Source organism: Xyrauchen texanus, chromosome 36, assembly GCF_025860055.1.
Source record: "Xyrauchen texanus isolate HMW12.3.18 chromosome 36, RBS_HiC_50CHRs, whole genome shotgun sequence".
Classification (NCBI taxonomy): domain Eukaryota; kingdom Metazoa; phylum Chordata; class Actinopteri; order Cypriniformes; family Catostomidae; genus Xyrauchen; species Xyrauchen texanus.
In genome coordinates, this window is record NC_068311.1 from 27,739,884 (window position 1) to 27,762,518 (window position 22,635).

The 22,635-nt window shown below is 36.7% G+C and overlaps 1 pseudogene; it reads right to left on the minus strand.

The window, feature by feature from the left end:
- Positions 1 to 6,466: 6,466 nt before the first annotated feature.
- The window catches only part of LOC127629699 (cell adhesion molecule 2-like), an 83,054-nt pseudogene continuing 66,885 nt past the window's right edge, over positions 6,467 to 22,635 (minus strand).

Below are 22,635 nucleotides of genomic sequence, written 5' to 3' on the forward strand. Positions count from 1 at the left end.
ATCGTGATATCTATGATTTTAATGTTCTTTTATTTTCCCCATTAAGTTTCAGTAGACACATTTTGCGAACCTACAGGGCTACACCAAAATGGCAATATGGTCATATGTGATTATACATCTGCAAAAGGCTAGGATTAAAGATAGATGGTCTATGTGCGCTTCCGAATAATTCTCTGTTCACACGTGGGGCTTACGCGCTTGTGTTTTAAGCACTTTTATAGCAGTTCAAGTTCAAGAAAAGTACTGCATCTTGAAGTGTTCATGCAATTCCAAACTTCAGTAACTGCAATTATAAAGTAGCTTAATTTTTCAGAACCATCATGTTAGGTAGCATAGACGTGCCATTTTTGTACAGTTATGACTGTTACAGTGCCACCAAGAGGCAGAGGTGCACAATTTGTTCATGTGTCCTAAGATTAACGTCCTAAATAAATGTCCAAAATTTGGTGATATTATCTCATTCCGTTCTTTTGAGTTATGACCATTTAAGTAAATGTGGCCACATCCATTTTTAATGTTTTGGCGTACCGTTGCAACGATGAATAGAAAGTTCAAACTTTTTTTATAATTATTGATATTGGGACTGCAGAAAATCTCTCTACACTGGTTTGGTTCCGATCGGGTGAACGACCTAGGACTAGTTTGAAAAAATAGTTTTTTTTTGTGTGTGTTTTCTTTTAAATAATCTTAAATATTTAACAAATGGTAAATGGTCTGCACTTATATAGCACTTTTTTTTAACCTTAGAGGTTACCAAAGCGCTTTACACTGTGTCCCAATCACCCACACACACACAATGACGCTAGCCTGCCATTGGGAGCAAATTGGGATTCAGTGTCTTGCCCAAGGACACTTCGACATGTGGAGTCATGTGGGCTGGGAATCGAACCACCAACCCTGCGATTAGCAGCCGACCCGCTCTACCACCTGAGCCACATCCACCCTGAAAAAAAATTATTTGATCCACACCAATGTTTCTTGAGGCAAAGCTATTCAGCATAAGGTAATCTATAATATGGTATGAATAACATGTGTCTGGGTGAAACACAACGGTATATATGACGATTTATGCGCATGAAAAACACGATACCACCTCCCGGTTGACGATTTATATTACATTTTGCACAGGCCTCTTGGGCCAAGAGACAAATTCGCCTGCCACGTTTCATTCCGATCTGCCTTTTCTAACCCTAATTGCTGCTATAAGTTGATTGGTCGATGGCAGTCATGTTCTTCAATATATGAGACTGTCCTCATAGACCTTGATGGCACCTTTGACAAAGACACTGCATGCACAATTTCAAGCTGATCGGACAAAGGGGTCCATAGTTATAGCCATTTCTTTAAATTTAATTATTATAGCGCCACCAAGAGGCAGAGGCGTGAATTTGTTTTGTGTGTTCTCAGAATGACCCTTTGGTATACATATGTGTACCAAATTTGGTGATAATATCTCATTCAATTCATGAGTTATAACCATTTTAGTAAAAGTGGCCACACCCACTATTTACATTTTTGCTGACCATTTGACAATGAATTGAAAGTTCCAAATTCCTTTGATTCAACTTTTCATATTGGGACTGGTTTGACTCCGATCAGGTGAACAGCCTAGAACTAGTTTGTTTTTATTTTTTCAAACAATCCAAAATAGTGGGAAAACTAAAGAGTGGAGAAAATAGTTTGTGGCGTTCCAAAAGATTCACCATGATGCAAGGAATCACAGGAAAACATTATTTTGTACACTGTAGTGCCCCCCCCTTTGGCTGATTGGGGTAAGTCCATGCGTATGGTTAGCCAGCCAGAGTACCACGATTCCCCCAAATTTCAAGTCTCTAGGCCTTATGGTTTGGTCTGCACGATCAGTTTTAGGGCAGAATAATAATAATAATAATCCTTACAAATGCAATCCTTTGGACTTGAACCACTAATGAGTATTTTAGTAGAACAATAAACTAGGTGAAAAACTGTGGGGAAACATGCCTTTATTGTTTTTAAATAGATTTTTATTCAATGCCTTTAAAACATTGAATCTGTTTGGCTGCAATAGCCGTTTGGATGAAAAGATGTTCCTATTATTTAAAAAACATAAATCACTTTTGAGCCATTTCAGAGCAAATATATCATTATCGAGATATATATAACAAGCCCATTTGGCACCAACAATCATGCCATGGTCCAAATCACTGAGCTCAAATTTCTTCCCTATTCTAATGGTTGATGTGAACATTAACTGAAGCTCCTGACCCATATCTGCATGATTTTATGCACTGCACTTCTCCCACACGATTGGCTGATTAGATAATTGCATGGATGATTGTTGGTGCCAGACAGGCTGCTTTGAGTATTTCTGTAACTGCTGATCCGATTTGTACGCAAACAGTCACTAGAATTTACTTAGAATGGTGCCAAAAACAAAAAAATATCCAGTGAGCAGCAGTTCTTCGGATGGAAATGCCTTGTTGATGAGAGAGATCAACAGAGAATGGCCAGAATGGTTTGAACTGAAAAAGTCTATGGTAACTCAGATAACCACTCTGTACAATTGTGGTGAGAAGAATATCATCCCAGAATGCTATTCTGAGATGCGGGTTGGTGCTGTTTTGGCGGCACGAGGGAGACCTACACAATATTAGGCAGGTGGTTTTAATGTTGTGGCTGATCGGCCTATATAGAAGATCATCATTAGGCTGAAATTCTTTTTAGATATCATTTCAGTAGCCATATCGCCCAGCCCTTTTTGAAAGTTACGTTTCACCAGAACTTTAATGTGTCATATATGTTTCTTTGCAAACACAAAGGCAATAATGGTGATTGTTGTCTTGACTTTCTCATGAACAAATTATACTTGTTATTTGTTCACAAGCTTATAAAAAGCACTAATAATAATAATGCATTGTGTTTTTCCATCAGATTTACCCAATAAATTAGTATTAATGACAATCTGTAGGGACATACAGTACGTACTTAGAGAGGCTAAAATGGAATTCCACACACGTAGCATAAAACAGCAATAACAAGTTAAAATTAAATAAAATGAACAGCTTACTAAATTCTGAAATATACACATTATATACATTCCCTGTGTTGGGAGAAAACAAACAAACCTCTTTTCTTTACTTACATGAACTATGCTCACTGACCACTTTATTAGGAACACTTGTACACCTACTTATTAATGCAATTATCTAATCAGCCAATACAGTGTAATGTATAAATCATACAGATACAGGCCAAGAGCTTCAGTTAATGTTCATATCAACCATCAGAATGGGGAAATTTTTTATCTTAGTGATTTCGACCTTAGCATAATTGTTGGTGCCAGATGGGCTGGTTTGAGTATTTCTCTAACTGCTGATCTCCTGGGATTTTCACGCACAACAGTGTCTAGAGTTTACTTAGAATTGTGCCAAAAACAAAAAGCATCCAGTGAGCAGCAGTTCTGCGGACAGAAATGCTTGTTGATGAGAGATGTCAACGGAGAATGTCCAGACTGGTTTGAGCTGACAGAAAGGCTACTGTAACTCAGATAGCCACTCTGTATAATTGTAGTGAGCAGAATATCTTCTATGAATGCACAACATGTCGATCCTTGAGGCGGATGGGCTACAACAGCAGAAGACCACGTCGTATTCCACTTTTGTCAGCCAAGAAGAGAAAGCTAAGGCTGCAGTGAGCCTACCAACTGTATACAGTTGATCAGAGATTCATGAGACCGGGCTATGTTTTTCCAGTCTTTAACGGTCCAGTTTGTGCCCACTGTTGTAGCTCATCTGCCTCTAAGTTCGATGTGTTTTGCATTCTGAGATGCTATTCTGCTCACTACAATTGTACAGAGTGGATATCTGAATTACCGTAGACTTTCTGTCAGCTCGAACCAGTCTGGACATTCTCAATTGACCTCTCTCATCAACAAGGTGTTTCCATCCACAGATCTGCCGCTCACTGGATGTTTTTTGGTTTTGACACTATTCTGAGTCAACTCTAGAGATTGTTGTGTGTGAAGATCAGCAGTTACAGAAATACTCAATCCAGAATTTTTTTCCCACCAAAAATCATGCCACGGTCAAAGTCACCAAGATCACATTTTTCCCCATTCTAATGGTTGATGTGAACATTAAAGGAATAGTTCACCCAAAAATGAAAATTATCACACCATTTACTCACCTTTCTCCCATCCCAAATGTGTATGACTTTCTTCCTTTAGCAGAACACAAATTATGATTTTAGAAGAATTTTTCACCTCTTTTGGTCCAAACAAAGCAAGTGATTGGGTGCCAAATTTTTAAAGCCTCAAAAATGACATAGGTCATCATAAAAGTAATCCATAATACTCCGGTGGTTAAGTCAATGTCTTCAGAAGTGATTTGATAGGTGTATTTGAGAAACAGATCAATATTTAAGTAATTTTTTTACTATAAATTCTCCTCTCTGCTCAGTCAATCTCCACTTTAACTTTCACGTTCACATTCTTCATGCTCCCCTATTGGCAGGGAGAAAACGTTCTAGTAAAAATGTACATAAATATTTATCTGTTTCTCACCCACACCTATCATATCACTTCTGAAGATATGGATTTAACCACTGGAGTCGTATGGATTAATTTTATGCTGATTTGATGTTCTTTTTTTAACGTCAAAATGTTGGCACCCATTCGCTTGCATTGTGTGGACCTACAGAGCTGAAATATTCTTCTAAAAATCTTAATTTGTGTTCTGCAGAAGAAAGAAAGTCATACACATCTGGGATGGCATGAAGGTGAGTAAATGATGAAAGAATTTTAATGTTTGGGTGAACTATCCCAATGAAGCTGCTGAGCTGTATCTGCAGGATTTTATGCATTACACTGCTGCCAAGCAATTGGCTGATTAGATAATCCCATGAATAAGTAGATGTACAGGTATACTTAATAAAGTGGTCAGTGAGTGTAAATTTACAAGTATGGGACACTTGAAATAGATATTTTGACAATTTTTTCATATATATTCATATGGGATCCTATAGTTTAACAATATTCCACCAATAATCACTTTAGCAAAGTAATATACAGCAATATTAACAAGGGTTGGTCAGAAATCGATATTGAAAGTTCCTTTTTCTAAATTAAGTCTTCTATTCAAATGTCAAACAAATGGCTGTTTAGATTGAAATGTTCACAAAGCGAGAACAAAAATTCATTCACACAAATGATAAAAGACAAATTCAATTAGGCTCTTCTTTGCATCCTGAGACTGTCTAAACAATGATGTTTCACAATGACTTTGTGCTTATGTTTGACACATTTTCAGTTTTGAAATAAAAGTTTGAGGCAAATATTAACAGTGCAAGAATATACAGTGTGGTATGATTGAAACAGAAAATAATCTTGCTTCTAATGGTTACAGACCAATTCTAATTTGTGCTTCATCAAGTTTCATTTTCCATCAACCAGTTTGTTTTTGGTGTCCATATATTACATAATTTTCCATCTCCCTTTTTCTTCTTCTTTGCATTTCAACACATTTGCACTTTATTACAGGGCGTATACTTCAGAAAACACCCACTTTTACAATTAAAAACTCTGGGTCTCATTTACTAATGAATGCGTACAGTTGCGTATTTACGTGCGTAGAAAAAGTTTTCACGCAAAAATTTCAAAAGTGTGGATATAAATGTTTTCTTGCCTTCGTTAGGAGCACATCCCTGCAGTTAGTATTTTGCATAAACATGGCCAAACGATCTCCAAATAAGGGCTTTCCACATGTAACAGTAGCCAGCTGGTACGTGATAGCTGTGCAATGTGTAAATATCACTCTCCTGGCCTTAAGAGATGCACTAGCGACCGAGGCTAGAGGCCATGGCTTTTATAGCCTCCTTGCTAGTGCGTTCGACTCTCATGATTGGGATCGCCGGTTCGAATCCCACTCGGAGTGGGTCGGGTAGGAACGGTGACATGCACACACTCTCGTGTCCTGCGATTTTTCAATCTCTGCAAATTGTACTTAAGCTAGAAACATACTTTACGCAAGTACGCAAATGCAGACGCGAGCACTTGGTCAGCAAATTGCAATGTACTTCTGGTTGAATACATAACATGCTTTAATGCGTTACTGTGGCAGTAACAAACCTCAGTACTCAAGGGTCACCTAAAAGCATGCCAGCAAAATCTTCCAGCAAAGCTGTGTGTCATTCTTGAAACCAGTTAAAAACTCATGAAACACCTTTTATATAGGCCTAGATTACACCTGATAATTTGCATTATTATGTAGAACATATTTTAGATTGAGCTATAATGCTCATCATTCTATATCATAGTTATTTACTAATATATATAAATATATATGGGAGCTTATTGATGAATCATGATTTCTGTGTGAAAACGTTACCACAAAGGTTTCACGCACAAATACAAGCGTACGCATGGTTAGTGAATGAGGCCCAATAAAAGGACACACACATACACACAAAAACAATAGACAGTACATGATATTTACATTATACATCTCACATATTCTTGTCTTAAAGCGTAATTATTGGCAAAGCCAAGGTTTTCCGACTTGAGATGAACCACATTTCTTGCCGCTCCCTGGTAATATCTGTAAAAAGGTATATAACAGGCACAGTGAGGGTGGTTGAGAAATCAGTATTCAGTGGGAAATAAAGTTGAGAAAACACAGCAACAAACATTGACAAGCACATGTCTGTATATTTTGGCACTTGGCAAATCAAACAAGTTAGTTTTGAGGGGTGGGATAGGGTTATTTTTGGCCTAAATGGACCTGGTGTTACAGTAACAAACTCAACAGTTTTTGTTTGATTTTTGTTTTGGTTTTTTTATGACTAGGATTGTAAAAAAAAGAAACATTCTTCACGGCAGGTGGCGTGTCAAATATGGCCTTAAAGAGATATCAAAACGACTCAAACAGTAGTTGAGGAGAGAGCCAGACAAAGAGAGAGCCAGACCAGACTAGTGCTGTGAGGGAGCGGAGAGCTATAACGCCTCCTCTGCTGACTACCTGTGTTGCCGTGACAATACTGAATACTGAAAAAAACAAAACAAAAAAAAAACAGAGGTGCTAAATGAAGTACTCTTTCTTTTCCTCTGCATGTGCGTGGTTCCCTTCCGCATTGATGATGGCAGTGTCTGCATCAGGGGCGTCCTCCGCTCCTTTGGCCTCATTCGTTAAGTATGTCCCTGTCCACACAGTCCCACATAGGTCACATAGACACATAAGGTACATTGGACATGTTCAAGCATTTTGCACACTTTACACCAGTAGTTCTCAACCTTTTTGACTCCAAGGCCCTATACTGACAAAGACAATATTCTCAAGCCCCTTCCCTCCCTAAACGAAATTGAGAAAGTGAGCGCTCAGCAGTGCATTTTCACCACATTGAGAAATACAATCAAATTTTATCTAAGGTTTAAAATAATAATGCTATTTTTAAGGAATAGTTCACCCAAACATAATTGTGGACATTGTTTTAGTGGGAAACCAAAAAATAAAACAATTAAAGTTATTTTAAACCTTCTGCCATAGCTCTGCGTTGCATGCTCATGATTGCCTGAGAGAAGCTTGTTCAAAATAGCTCTGTGTTTGAGTGAGAACCTACTCTGTCTGAGCGAATTCTAATGTTGTGCACACAAGAACTTAATTTTTTAACACAAGAACTTCCATTGCACACACAAGAACTTCTGTTCTTCAGACAAGAACTTCTACTGTTCACACAAGAACTTCCGTTGTTCACACAACAACTTCCAGTTAACAGTTAACTGTGGAGACTAACTAATTAATGCCGTCTTTGAACTTATACACATTCATGCAAGTATATTGTTGATCAGCTGCATTGAACTTCATAACATTTCCACCTTATGTAAACCTATGGTAGATCGTGTATTGTAGATGTTTTATTTAGATGTTCAGTCAAGAACTTCCGTTTTTCAGTCAAGAACTTCCGCTGTTCACACAACAACTTCCATTGTTCAGTCAAGAACTTCTACTGTTTACACAAGAACTTCCATTGTTCAGTCAAGAACTTCTGCTGTTTACACAAGAACTTCCGTTGTTCAGTCAAGAACTTCTGCTGTTTACACAAGAACTTCTGCTGTTCAGACAACTTCTGTCGTTCAGACAAGAACTTTTGTTGTTCACACAAAATCTTCCATTGTTCACACAAGAACTTCCACTGTTCACACAAGAACTTCCGTTGTTCAGTCAAGAACTTCTACTGTTTACACAAGAACTTCCGTTGTTCAGTCAAGAACTTCTGCTGTTCAGACAACAACTTCTGTCGTTCAGACAAGAACTTTTGTTGTTCAGACAAGAACTTCCGCTGTTCACACAAGAACTTCCGCTGTTCAGACAAGAACTTCCGCTGTTCACACAAGAACTTCCGTTGTTCACACAACAACTTCCGTTGTTCAGTCAAGAACTTGTACTGTTTACACAAGAACTTCCGTTGTTCAGCACAAGATCTTTTGTTGTTCACACAAGAACTTTTGTTGTTCACACAAAATCTTCCGTTGTTCAGACAAGAACTTCCGCTGTTTACACAAGAAGTTCTGTTGTTCACACAAGATCTTTTGTCATTCACACAAGAAATTTTGTTGTTCACACAAAATCTTCCATTGTTCAGACAAGAACTTCCGCTGTTCACACAAGAAGTTCTGTTGTTCACACAAGATCTTTTGTCATTCACACAAGAAATTTTGTTGTTCACACAAAATCTTCCATTGTTCAGACAACAACTTCCACTGTTCACAAAAGAACTTCCACTGTTCACACAAGAACTTCCGTTGTTTATACAACAACTTCCATTGTTTCCTCATTAACTTTCTTTGTTCACACAAGAACTTCCATTGTTCACACAATAACGTTTTTGTTCACACAACAAATTCTGTTGTTCACAAAAGAACTTCCGCTGTTCACACAAAACTTCCATTGTTCACGCAAGACCTTCTGTTGTGCACACAACAACTTCCATTGTTTTCTCATGAAATGTCTTTGTTCACACAAGAACGTCCATTGTTCACACAATAATGTTTTTGTTCAAACAACAAATTCCGTTGTTCACACAAGAACTTCCATTGTTCACACAATGTTTTTGTTCAAACAACAAATTCCATTGTTCACACAAGAACATCCGCTGTTCACACAAGATCTTCCACTGTTCACACAAGAACTTCCGCTGTTCAGACAAGAACTTCCGCTGTTCAGACAAGAACTTCCGTTGTTCACACAAGAACTTCCGTTGTTCACACAAAATCTTCCATTGTTCAAACAAGAACTTCCGCTTTTCACACAAGAACTTCCGTTGTTCACACAAAATGTTTCGTTGTTCAGACAAGAACTTCCACTGTTCACACAAGATCTTATGTTGTTCACGCAAGAACTTCCGTTGTTCACACAAGAACAACCATTGTTCACACGAAATCTTCCGTTGTTCAGCCAAGAACTTCCATTGTTCACACAAGAACTTCCATTGTTCACACAATAACGTTTATATTCACACAACAAATTCTGTTGTTTCCTCATGAACTTTCGTTGTTCACACAAGAACTTCCATTGCTCAAACAAGAACTTCCGCTTTTCACACAAGAACTTCCGTTGTTCACACAAAATGTTTCGTTGTTCAGACAAGAACTTCCACTGTTCACACAAGATCTTATGTTGTTCACGCAAGAACTTCCGTTGTTCACACAAGAACAACCATTGTTCACACGAAATCTTCCGTTGTTCAGCCAAGAACTTCCATTGTTCACACAAGAACTTCCATTGTTCACACAATAACGTTTTTGTTCACACAACAAATTCTGTTGTTCACACAAGAACTTCCATTGTTCAGTCAAGAACTTCTACTGTTCACGCAAGATCTTTTGTCATTCACACAAGAACTTCCGTTGTTCACACAAGATCTTTTGTTGTTCACACAAGAACTTTTGTTGTTCACACAAAATCTTCCATTGTTCAGACAACAACTTCCACTGTTCACACAAGAACTTCCACTGTTCACACAAGAAATTCCGCTGTTCACACAAGAACTTCCGTTGTTCACACAAGAACTTCCGTTGTTCAGTAAAGAACTTCCACTGTTCACACAAGAACTTCCATTGTTCACACAAGAACTTCCGTTGTTCACACAAGAACTTCTGTTTTTCACACAAGAACTTCCATTGCTCAGACAAGAACTTTCACTGTTCACACGAGAACATCCGTTGTTCACGCATGAACTTGCGTTATTCACATGAGAATTTGCATTGTTCACTCAAGAATTTCCATTGTTTGCACAAGAACTGTTTGAACTTCGATGTCGACTGTCGATGTAAAAAAACTTGCGTTAAGTAAAAACCTCTGTTGTTTTCAAAAAAATGTGAACTCCACAAGAACTTGCGTTGTTCCCACGAGAACTTGTGTTGATCACGCAAGAACTTCTGTGGTTCTTGTAAATTCTTGTGTAGTTCAGGTGAGAACCTCTTTTCAACCATTTTTCAAACTAAAATATACGTTGTTAACACAAAATGTACATTGTTTGCTTGAGAACTTGTGTTGTTCTCGTGAGAACTTACGTTATTTGCGTGAGAACTTGCTTTGTTCTCAGAGTAATTTTTGTTGTTTACACAAGAATTTACATTGTTCACACAAAAACTTCAGTCGTCTGCACGGGAACTTGCGTTGTTTACGTGAAAACTTGAGTTGTTCACGCAATATTATTCGTTGTCCACATATGAACTACACAAGAACTTCCATTGCTCATTTAAGAACTTGTGTTGTTTGCGCAAGACCTTCCGTTGTTCAAGCAAGAACTTGCACTGTTTTTGCTTTTGCAAGGTTTAAGCATGAGCCATTGTAAATTAAATAATTTTTATACATTTTTATTTTTGGGTGAACTTTTAGTTTAATATCACCTCAAAGTCATCTTGAGGCCAACATGTGGCCTGGTTGAGAACCACTGCTCTTCACAATAGGTGAGGGGGAGAGATATAAGAGGAAGCCCTACCTTTATGCCTGGCCAAATATCTGCCAAGGACAATGATGAAGCACAAGGTGATGAAGACCACAACGGCTACCACTCCCCCGATCAGCGCGTGGTCAGGGCCATGCTGGGTGAGAGCGTTAGGATCTGGAGACGGAGAAGCACAGGATGGTTATAATAAGAACAATGAAATGAGTGAAAGGTACCAGCTTTGATTTATGGTCAAAACACCAGTGAAATCGGCAGTATAATTGCCAATTATGGGTCGATATGTTAATATCACATGCATAGACTCATTACTTTCCAACAATCTGCTAAATACAGAGGTAAATGTCTCAGCTGGAATAGGCAGCCTTTTATTTTCTGATTTGATGTAATTTATAGAATATCATTGAATGGAATACAAATTCTGACTAGTTTGAAAGCATTTAGATTTTTTACAACTTCAATGCAAGTTATGCATTGCTCTTATACCAAATAAAAAAATACTGTAGTTCCCTCGAACTGTACCCAAGACTGTACCCAAGAACTGTATTAGGGCAGTGGTGGCTCAGCGGTTTAGGCTCTGGGTTACTGACCAGAAGGTCAGGGGTTCAAGCCCCAACACCACCAAGACACCACTGTTGGGCCCTTGAGCAAGGCCCTTGAACCTATCTGCTCCAGGGGCGCTGTATCATGGCTGACCCTGCACTCTGACCCCAGCTTAGCTGGGATATGTGAAAAATAAATAATTCCACCATGTATATGCAGAAATGTATGTATAATGTGTGACAATTGATAAATGTATGTATGTATCCCAATGTTTTCAGGTGAACTCCAACAAACAGCTCTAGTCAACCATGTCTACTTCCAATTTTTTGACCTGTGTCCACTATCTGAAAGGTAATCGAAACAAATTATCAACTAGGAAATGTCAATTAATGTCATCAAGATTTATATATATACACAGTGCATCCGGAAATTATTCACAGTGCTTCACTTTTTCCACATTTTGTTATGTTACAGCCTTATTCCAAAATTGATTAAATTCATTATTTTCCTCAAAATTCTACAAACAATACCCCATAATGACAACGTGAAAGAAGTTTGTTTGAAATCTTTGCAAATTTAAAAAAAAATCACATGTTCATAAATATTCACAGCCTTTGCCATGACACTCAAAATTGAGCTCAGGTGCATCCTGTTTCCACTGATCATCCTCAAGGTGTTTCTACAACTTGATTGGAGTCCAACTGTGGTAAATTCAGTTGATTGGACATGATTTGGAAAGGCACACACCTGTCTATAGAAGGTCCCACAGTTAACTAACAGTGCATGTCAGAGCACAAACCAAGCCATGAAGTCCAAGAAATTGTCTGTAGACGTCCGAGACAGGATTGTATCGAGGCACAGATCTCATAACTGAGAAGGGTACAGAAACATGTCTGCAGCATTGAAGGTCCCAATGAGCACAGTGGCCTCCATCATCCATAAATGGAAGAAGTTTGGAACCACCAGGACCCTTCCTAGAGCTGGCCGCCCGGCCAAACTGAGCGATCGGGGTAGAAGGGCCTTAGTCAGGGAGGTGACCAAGAACCCGATGGTCACTCTGACAGAGCTCCAGCATTTCTCTGTGGAGAGAGGAGAAACTTCCAGAAGAACAACCATCTCTGCAGCACTCCACCAATCAGGCCTGTATGGTCGAGAGGCCAAACGACCCTAAGCACACAGCCAAGATAACAAAGAAGTGGCTACAGGACAACTCTGTGAATGTCCTTGAGTGGTCCAGCCAGAGCCCAGACTTGAACCCGATTGAAAATCTCTGGAGAGATCTGTAAATGGCTGTGCACCGACGCACCCCATCCAACCTGATGGAGCTTGAGAGGTCCTGCAAAGAAAAATGGGTGTGCCTTAAGGTGTGCATCATACTCAAAAAGACTTGAGGCTGTAATTGGTGCCAAAGGTGCTTCAACAAAGTATTGAGCAAAGGCTGTGAATACTTATGCACATGTGATTTTCTTTTCATTTTTTCTTTTTAATAAATTTGCAAAGATTTCAAACAAACTTCTTTCATGTTGTCATTATGGGGCATTGTTTGTAGAATTGAGGAAAATAATTAATTGAATCCATTTTGGAATAAGGCTGTAACATAACAAAATGTGGAAAAAGTGAAGCCCTGTGAATACTTTCCGGATGCACTGTGTATATATTTTTTAAATTGTAAATATAAATAAATAAATAAAAAAAAAAAAAAAATATATATATATATATATATATATATATATATATATATATATAGTATATTTATATGCATGTATCAATTGTACACATTGTTTTCTGTTTCTTCTTTTTCGAATAAAATGCATTATTATTTTTTTATATTTTGATGTCTGTATGTCTTTTGACTTCAGTTTATTAAGCATAATAGCATGTTGCTATGTTGCTCCTTAGTCTTAGAGCATGTTGCTCTAAGACTAAGGAGATGCACATAGATTTTAGGAAAGATGCACTACACATCACTATCATTATTAAAGGACAGCCAATACAAACAATCATAAAGTACAAACATCAAAGATCACAAGCTGAAATGTGATACAACAAAGACTATTTTCTCAAAAAGGTGGTCTCCTTTAATGCAAATGACCCAATATCAAAAATGTTTTATAATGCTTTCATTGATATCATGATATTTTACATTATGGCAGCTGTGGCTCAGATGGTAGAGTGGGTTGGCCACTAATCGCAGAGTTGGTGGTTTGAATCCCAGCCCACATGACTCCACATGCTGAAGTGTCCTTGGGCAAGACACTGAACCCCAAGTTCCTCTCAATGGAGGGCTAGCACCTTACATAGCAGCTCTGCTGCCATTGGTGTATGAATGTGTGTGTGAATGGGTGAATGTGATGCAGTGTAAAGCGCTTTGAATACTGTTAAGGCTTAAAAAGGTGCTATATAAGTGCAGACCATTTACCATTATCTCCTGGTTTAGAAACACTACTGTGGTACAATAAAAAAATATATAATAATAATTGAGGAAAATGATCACCATTACAAGTGTATGTCCTGTATGTATATACATATGTATATTTATCTTAGGGACCAGAATATCTTAGAGACTTGTGAGTGGGCTCTTTTGACCTGTCCCAATCATTGACCCACTAGCAACGCCCTGGCAACTACCAAGAACACCCTAGCATCATGGTGCAGTTTTGCACACTGGCAAGTTTTGCACAGGCAAGCACCTCTTACAGTTTCTTAGAAAAGTACAAATGTAAACGTTAAAATGTAAAAATCTCTTGAATATTTCTTGACTGTGCCAACAATTTGCAGAATTATATTAAGTGGCTCCTTACACTGATCATGCCATTTCTGAGGTGAAATGTCAAATGTGTGGTGCCAAAAACGAGTTAAATCAACAAAACCTACCTACCAATCATGAACCTTAAACTTCAACCTAAACCTAACCAATAGTGTCATATAAAGAATACATTATACAAAAATGCACCCATATCATTTTGTGGTGCTTCTATGACCCTTTCGGCTAGCGTGTCAACTCGCGTGCTCTATCAGTTGAGCTATCGTGCTATTTGAACAAGCTAGTAAATGTTGTCACCTTATTTGTCATGCATTATAGTAATAGTCTTTGATGTCATAAAGCATTGTGTGAGGAAGAGGGTGAAAATTATGTTTAAAAAATTATAATCTGCAGCTTTAGTCGTGATTTGTGTGATTGGGAATAAAAGTAGTTGTTGTAGCGCGTCTAGTGTACATTTCACCAGAACAATGCTGGGATACGTACAACAAGCCACATAAAATCATTTTGCCAAAATACAGATTTAGTAATGTGAATCTATCAGGCAAGGTTAAAATATCTAAGTTAAAAAGTTAATCTCAAGTGGGAAAAATAAAAACACAAAAAATATCTAAAAAGTTGTTGCTGTTTAATTTGGTACAACAACCCATTATGCCACTCATCACTTAAAAAAAACCGAAACATTTTTGTATTTTTTTAATAATTTTCTTTTTTTTTTTTTTTATATTTTCTAAATATAACTAGCATGTTGAATATGACATCTCCATGCAATGAAATCGAAGAATTGCACTGGTGTTTATACCATCACATCACAGAAACACCCACTTTAGGTTCAAGCAACATCAATTCAAAATGTTCTATTCCGACTTTCAATAGGCAGCAAGGGGGAAAGAATTTATAAAATGAATGTTGAAAAGCTACTAAAGACTTGTCACATCTCACACAACACTGCAAGGACCAAAGTGAGTCATGCCTTGGCGATATACAAGAAGTTAAAAAATGGCAGGGGTTGCAGTAGGCCGTTTTGTCCCCAGGGTTTTGTTTTGAATGAATTAGGGCAGACTAGGGTGAATTCTGTGAACTCTGAACTTCTACTGAATAATCACCATCTTGAGTTGTAAGTCTTAAAGGAATAGCTTCAGAAATAACACCAAAGCACTATAAAATATCATAAAAGTGGTCTAGAAAGGAAGTCATACTGCTTTGAAACAACATGAGGATTAGGAAATAATGGCAGCATTTTCATATTAGGTGAACTATCTCTTTAAGCCCCCCTTGTGAATAGTTATTAAATGTGTTAACCTCACTAAAAGGGCAGTGGACAAAATTCCTGTTGTTTGGCCCAGAGCTACAGTATCCTATGGGTGTCCTGACACAGCACCTTACTCCCTGCTTTGTACGCTATTTTAGTTCTACTGCGAGGATGTAATCTTTAACTATGCGTCTTTACTGGACTTCAAGCTTGCTCTCATTAGCTCATGGTGATGAATGACTCTCGCCTGTGCTGCGCTTGGCAAAGTGACCCTGGGAGATGTGCAGAACAAGAACTTCTGTAGACCCACTTCTGTAGACCCAACACTTAAGTGAACAGATTTACTTCAATTAACTTTGTGTTTTGTTTTGATGCAAAATAAAAGGCGTACAGAAATACAGTCAGATAAAAGATACTCTAATTTCGATAGCCTATGGTGTCATACTGTATTTGATGTCCAATCACTTATTCGTACAAAAAATAAGGTTATTTTGGGAAACGCTTGCTTATAACTTATAACTACAATTTTCTGTATGCATGGAATACCCGGATGACCTACTTTAATAGCAAAAAATTGCAGAATAATGTATACCACAATCAATGTTGGATGGAATCTAATTACAAAGTAAAAAGTTACTGTAATTAACTACTTTTAAGACAAAATGAATGTAATGTGTAACATTATAAATGCCTGTAATTAGATTACAGTTACTGAATTACTGTAATTTTAAGTAAAACTACATTACTTGGGTTACACATATTTCCATAATAATTTTATGTATAATACATTTTAAATATGAATTAAAGGCATATTCCGGGTTCAACACAAATTAAGCTCAATAGACAGCATTTGTGGCATAATGTTGATTACCATAAAAATGTATTTTGACTCGTCCCTTCTTTTCTTAAAAAGTTACAGTTAGGCATTTACAATGGAAATGAATAAGGCCAATTTTTGGAGGTTTTAAAGGCAGGAATGTAAATCTTATCATTTTATAAAAGAAAGTTTGCATATCCTGTGATAATAATGGTATTGACAGTGTTCATTAATCCATCCAGTGAATTAACTTTTTTAAAGCCAAAAAATAATGACGTTTCTCCTGCTTTTCAGTACATCATCTTTTAATTAAATGCAGATATTTCATTCTGGAGTTTGTGTTGTAATGTCTCTTCAGTTTTCTTAGATTAACACAAGCATATACACATATACACACACTAATCACTTTGGTAATTTTCAACGAGGTCCTTTAAATGTGTCGTATGATAAATTTATTTTGTTATATTTTTTCTTAGGTCCAATTTGATGTATAAAGTAAGACCATTTTGGGCCAAAAAGTCATATTTTAGTTTTTAATGAAAACTAACATTTCCACCCTCTTGGCCCTCAGAATTAGACGCCAGAATACCAGACAGTAAGTAAATGTACGTACGCAGATGCGAGCGCTTGGCCAACGTGCAATTTGGTTAAACGTGCTTAACGCGTGTTCTTGCGTTACTCTGTCACCTCCTTGAGTACTGAGGTTTTTACTGCCAGTTACATTCAGAAGACTGTACCATTTAACAGGATGAATATGTCACAATTGAGTCGTTTTTGGAAAGATTTTGTAAAAAAATAGATTTTTGACTGTTTAGGGTTTTCTATTGTTTTTGATTAAACAGATTGTAAGATTTCAGATTATGTCAGTGTTATCATGACATTCATGTTTTTATATGCCGCACACAGCATCGCTCCTCTGATCAGCTCTGCTAATTTCAAGAAAATCCAATATCCATAGATAGTTAAAAAATTTACTCTAGAGAACACCATCACTGATTTAAATAGTAAAGCAGTGATGGTGCTCAGTGTGGATGCGCAATCTTTTCATGAGTGTGTGAAATCCATCAATAGCTTCGAGGTGCATGTGTGTGTGTGTGTGTGTTTGTGTTTGTACAAGTGTAAATGCATGGATCAGTTATAAGTTGGGTTGCCAATCGATTAAAATTGGTTATCTAATTAATTACATTGTATACCGATTAATCAAATGAATTAATCACAATTAACCACATACATAAATATTTGCTGAGAAAGCCCCTCAAATAACAATAATTCAATATATAATGATTAAATAATTATAAATAGTTATATTTAAATATAATTTTTATAACTATATATATATATATATATATATATATATATATATATATATATATATATCACAATACAATAACACTTTTATAAAATATAACAATACAGATAACTAAAATGCATTACATTATTGTGGCACATGAGTTTTTTTTTAAAAGCATTTAAAAAAAAAACATTTTATAATAAGGTTCCAATTGTTAACATTATTTAACATGAACTAATACTTTTACAGAATTTATTATTCATAGTTTATCTTAATTTCAGCTTATAGATTTTTTAAATCAAAAGATTTAAAAAAATCTTTTGAAAATTAACAGAGAACAATCTCTGTTAATTTTCATATTACAATGACACTGTACCAACCAATCAGAAACTATTTCCTTTGAACAGACGAGATGGAATAGAGTCTGAAATCCTTTTTGAATTCCTAACATGTAATGTAACTGGTCACATGCAACTGGAGTAACACTTGGCTAATAGCAGAGGTCCACAACACATGAATTTGTCTGTTGATGGATCAAACACAAAGGAAGACATACTCTACTTGTAATGAAATGAGGCTAGTCCATGGAAATAGGGCTCCAGTTTATATCAATTCCATTAGAATCCTTAAGTCTCGTTCAAGGATGGCAACACACGTGTGTGCAATCATGTGCGGCATTTTACTTGAGCGTAAATTAATTCTATTTAGTTCTAACATGTGAAAGGGCAAAGGCATGAAACGGATCTGTTACCGCCGCTCCCTATAAGCAGACTACGCAGTCTGCGTAGAGACCCAACTCCCTAGGGGGACATCATCTTACCCTAGGAGGGCACCAGAAAATCCACCGGCTGCCCTTACTTGCACGTTATATGTTATTCAAGGACCCGAAAGCAGTTGCAGAACAAAAATAATCGCTTCGCGCTCATATCACGGCATAAAATAATGGCATTTGTGGCATGCTATGTATTTCCACAGACAATAATTTCAACTCAGCCCCTTCGTTTGTAAAAACACTTACAGTAATGCACTTACAATGGAAGTCTATGTGGTAAGCTATTATGAATGTCTGAGAGTAGATATGTGCAAATCGTATTTTCATTAAAGCACTTAAAGTATATAATTAAGCCATCTAAACATTTGTTATTTTAGCTGTAAATTTGAATAATCATCCATCTAGGAGTGAGACTGCTACTATACATAATTCCTTTAGGTGGATTTTTCTCTATGAACAGTTCATTTCTGGTATACCTGCAGGTATAAATTGTTTTACCATTTCCTTTGGTGCTACTAATAGCACATTGCATGAACAGTCTCCGAGACCCAGGTTCTTGTCCCATGGAAACCAGAAAGTATTCAATGGCAGGCGCTATTTAGAGGTTGCTTTTCCCCCCTCTAATATTACCTTTTTTCTTCACTGACGGTTAGGCTTAGGGTTAGGCTGTATGGTTAATAAAATATCCATTCCTGTTGACCAGGCGCAGACTGACCATTGGGAGAACCGGGACTTTTCCCAGTGGTCCGGCTGCGAAATGGGTCTGCCGCGTTATGCAGAACATGCCACAAAACGGCACTGCGATATGCAGAAAAGGCTAATTTTCTTCCCAGTCCACCCCTGCTGTTGACAGTTTACAACTCGCTTTTGGCGCCACTCTGTGGACATTTTACCTTTAAACTGGTGCTCACACTATTAGGCTACTGATATGACTGGAACCTTCATTTCGTGTGTTCATCATTCAACATATTTTCAAAAGTACTATTTATTCTTTTTAGGGGTAAAACTATTTTAATGAGGAAAAAAATACTGAGCTTTCGAAATTTTATTTTAACGATTATCCTGGTACAAAACTTTGCAACATATGACTACCATTGTAAGTTAATGGCTGAAAATTGTATTTAAACCAACAACAACGAACAACTGAGAACTGATTTATTTTCTGTGGCAATCTACAGCATGTCACAGATGCAGTGGGTTGAGCTTAACTTGTTTTGAACCTTGAACATTAATTTAAGTATAACCAGTGTTGCTCTATATAACATGCTCTATATAATCGCCGTAATCTCCACACACTCATTCACTTCATTTTGCATCTCATGCACACTGTACTCCCAGTGGAATATGGTGTGGGTGGTACACAATATGATTAGATTTTAAAAACAAATTACGGTTTCTAATTAGTGAATCAGCTTCCTTATGGGAGTACAGGCTGAGGGAAAACTGACTTAAAACAAACAGTTAGAAGACATTGAGATGAAACATACAGCACAGAGACCACAGTGACACAGACAACAAAGCTGAAAAATCATGAGATCACACACACACAACAACAAATATGAATGTTTAGTGATTCACAGTGAATCCACACAGACTGGTTACATTAGAAATTAATAAAATAAAATATTCCAGTCCAATGCAGAGAATTTGTCTTAAATATACTATTTCAAATATACTATGTGAGTGCTTGTGATTTTATACATACAACTTCAAAAAGTAAAACATTTTTTTAATGAGAAAAAGAGTGCACCTTTAATGTATAAAAAAATAAAAGGTAAGTTCAGGTTCCCAAATGTTAACTAGTATGACCCCAAGAAAACCTGATATTAATATGTTTGTATGAATACTTTTTAACCATGAAAAATATGTTAGAAAACTCTAACATAGAAATATTCAAGATTATACAATATCTTACTTTTTACCTTTATGCATATATATTTCTTGTAAAATACTTTGTTTTATCCATCACTAACATTTAAAAAATAATTAAATATATATATATATATATATATATATATATATATCTATATATATCTATATATATCTATATATATATATATATATATATATATATATATATATATATATATTTTTTTTTTTTTAAGTAAACGTTTTTCAAAAACGTGAATAGAATTACTACATTACAAAACTGATCTTTTGATCCTGGACATCCGTATTTGTCATGGACCTACCTACAATGTGAACTATATTTCTAATTCTATTTCTAACAAGATATTTTCCAACCTGGTCTCATAACAAGTCTTAATAGTAGTAAGAGATGTAAAAATCACAAGAATTCATATGACTTGGACATACAACATTTACTCCCATATAGAAAAATAAACCAACCATTGAACAATGTTATTACGATTTTTCGTAATACACCTAACCCAAACCTAAACCTAACCATGAAGTCTAAACCCTTGCCAAAACCCTAAACCTAAACCTAACCAAAGTCTAACCCGCCCTCACAATAATTGAGAGTTCATAGCAAATTTGCTGCAAATTTGCCACTGATCATTTTCACATACAAGTGAGCTTTGCGGCAAATTGTCCATTGTTGCCAAAGGTTTGCTGCAGGTTCACTACTACTGGTGAAGAGCTGCAAACTTCTGGCAAACATTTGTGTGAATCACAAGCTCATTTGCATTTGAAAATAATGAGTGGCGAGTTTGCGGCTAGTTTGCCAGAACTGTAGATTATTTTCTAAGGGCTCTTACCCAAACCCTAAACATGTTTTTAATAGGAAAATAACTTTTGTGTACCACGGAAGAAAGAAAACATTGAGGTTTGGAACCAAACAAAGGAAGTAAATTGCAGGTTATTTACATAGATCAGTCAATTGTATAGCGTAAATATGGAATGAGTAACTAAATCTATTCACTCATATTAGTTACGTAACTTCTCATAGTTGATCTCTATTGGAATAAAATTCTCAACTCTATGGGAATAAATTTCACAATTTCTCGTAGTTGATCTATATGGGAATAAAAGTGGCAACTTCTAGTATTTGATCTATATGGGAATAAAATTCTCAACTTTTCGTAGTCGATCTATATGGGAATAAAAGTCACAATTTCTTGTAGTTAATCCATATGGGAATATAAATTGTGATTTCTTGTAGTTGATCTCTATGGGAATAAAAGTCACAACTTCTAGAATTTGATCTATATGGGAATACAATTTTCAACTTTTCGTAGTTGATCTATATGGGAATAAAAGTCAAAATTTCTTGTAGTTGATCTCTATGGGAATAAAATTCTCAACTTTTCGTAGTTGATCTCTATGGGAATAAAAGTCACAAGTTGTCATGAGACTGTTGTATTTTCTAATAGTAATAACACTTGCTTTTGTTTTCACCCAAAGTTTTCAAGCATCTCTCGCGTGAATGACAGCAACATGGAGCACCATGACATTTCACAAAGACCAGCAGTGCTCCCATGCAAGGCAATGGCTCCCAGCTCATGCTATGGACGAGGTTAATTGGCATAACCTGACCCGCCACTCCACAAGCAACACTATAGCGCCCTGTCTCGCAATGATGATGTCAGCACACCAGCAAAAAATATTTACCTGTGGTTGTACTTGGGAAATCTTTAGCTGTTGCCATGGACACAAACAGAAAAAACAGTAAGAGAAGAGAAGGGTGAGGACATCACAAGGGGAGAGCATAATAAAAAAAACAGTGGCCACAACTCAAAACCATTAATGAGGACACAAGCCGACTGGATTAACCTGCAGTTGCAGCTGTGCACATGAAAGACTGGGACAACATGATGGTTTTTGAGGACAAATTCAATGTACAAACTAACACATCCTGTAAAACACACCAATTCAGACAAAGACATACATATACTTTTGAACTCAATGACTATGGAGTAATTCTGTAAGGTATGTTGAACCAGCATTGTCCTTGTGTGTATGTGCATGTTTGTCCACACTATACCTGCCCTTCCGTTTAGTGAAACAGAGCAGAATGTCTGATTAGAAATACCTTTTATCTTTCACCTCTTTGACATACTGACAATTTCAGCTGTTGCCTGCTTTTATCACTCAACACTGGAACTGAAATCCTTTTAGTCCAATTTCTACAACCAGAAAAAAAAACGTCTGATGTAAAAAGGTGGAGGTGATGTGATGTGGCAGCGGGAGAGACAAAGAAAGTGAGAGAGAGACACTGACATTGGCAGAGAGAAAAAGAGCAACATTCCCGCTGTAGTTCAAATAGAGTGTGACTTTTCCTGGCCAACTTCTTCTGCAG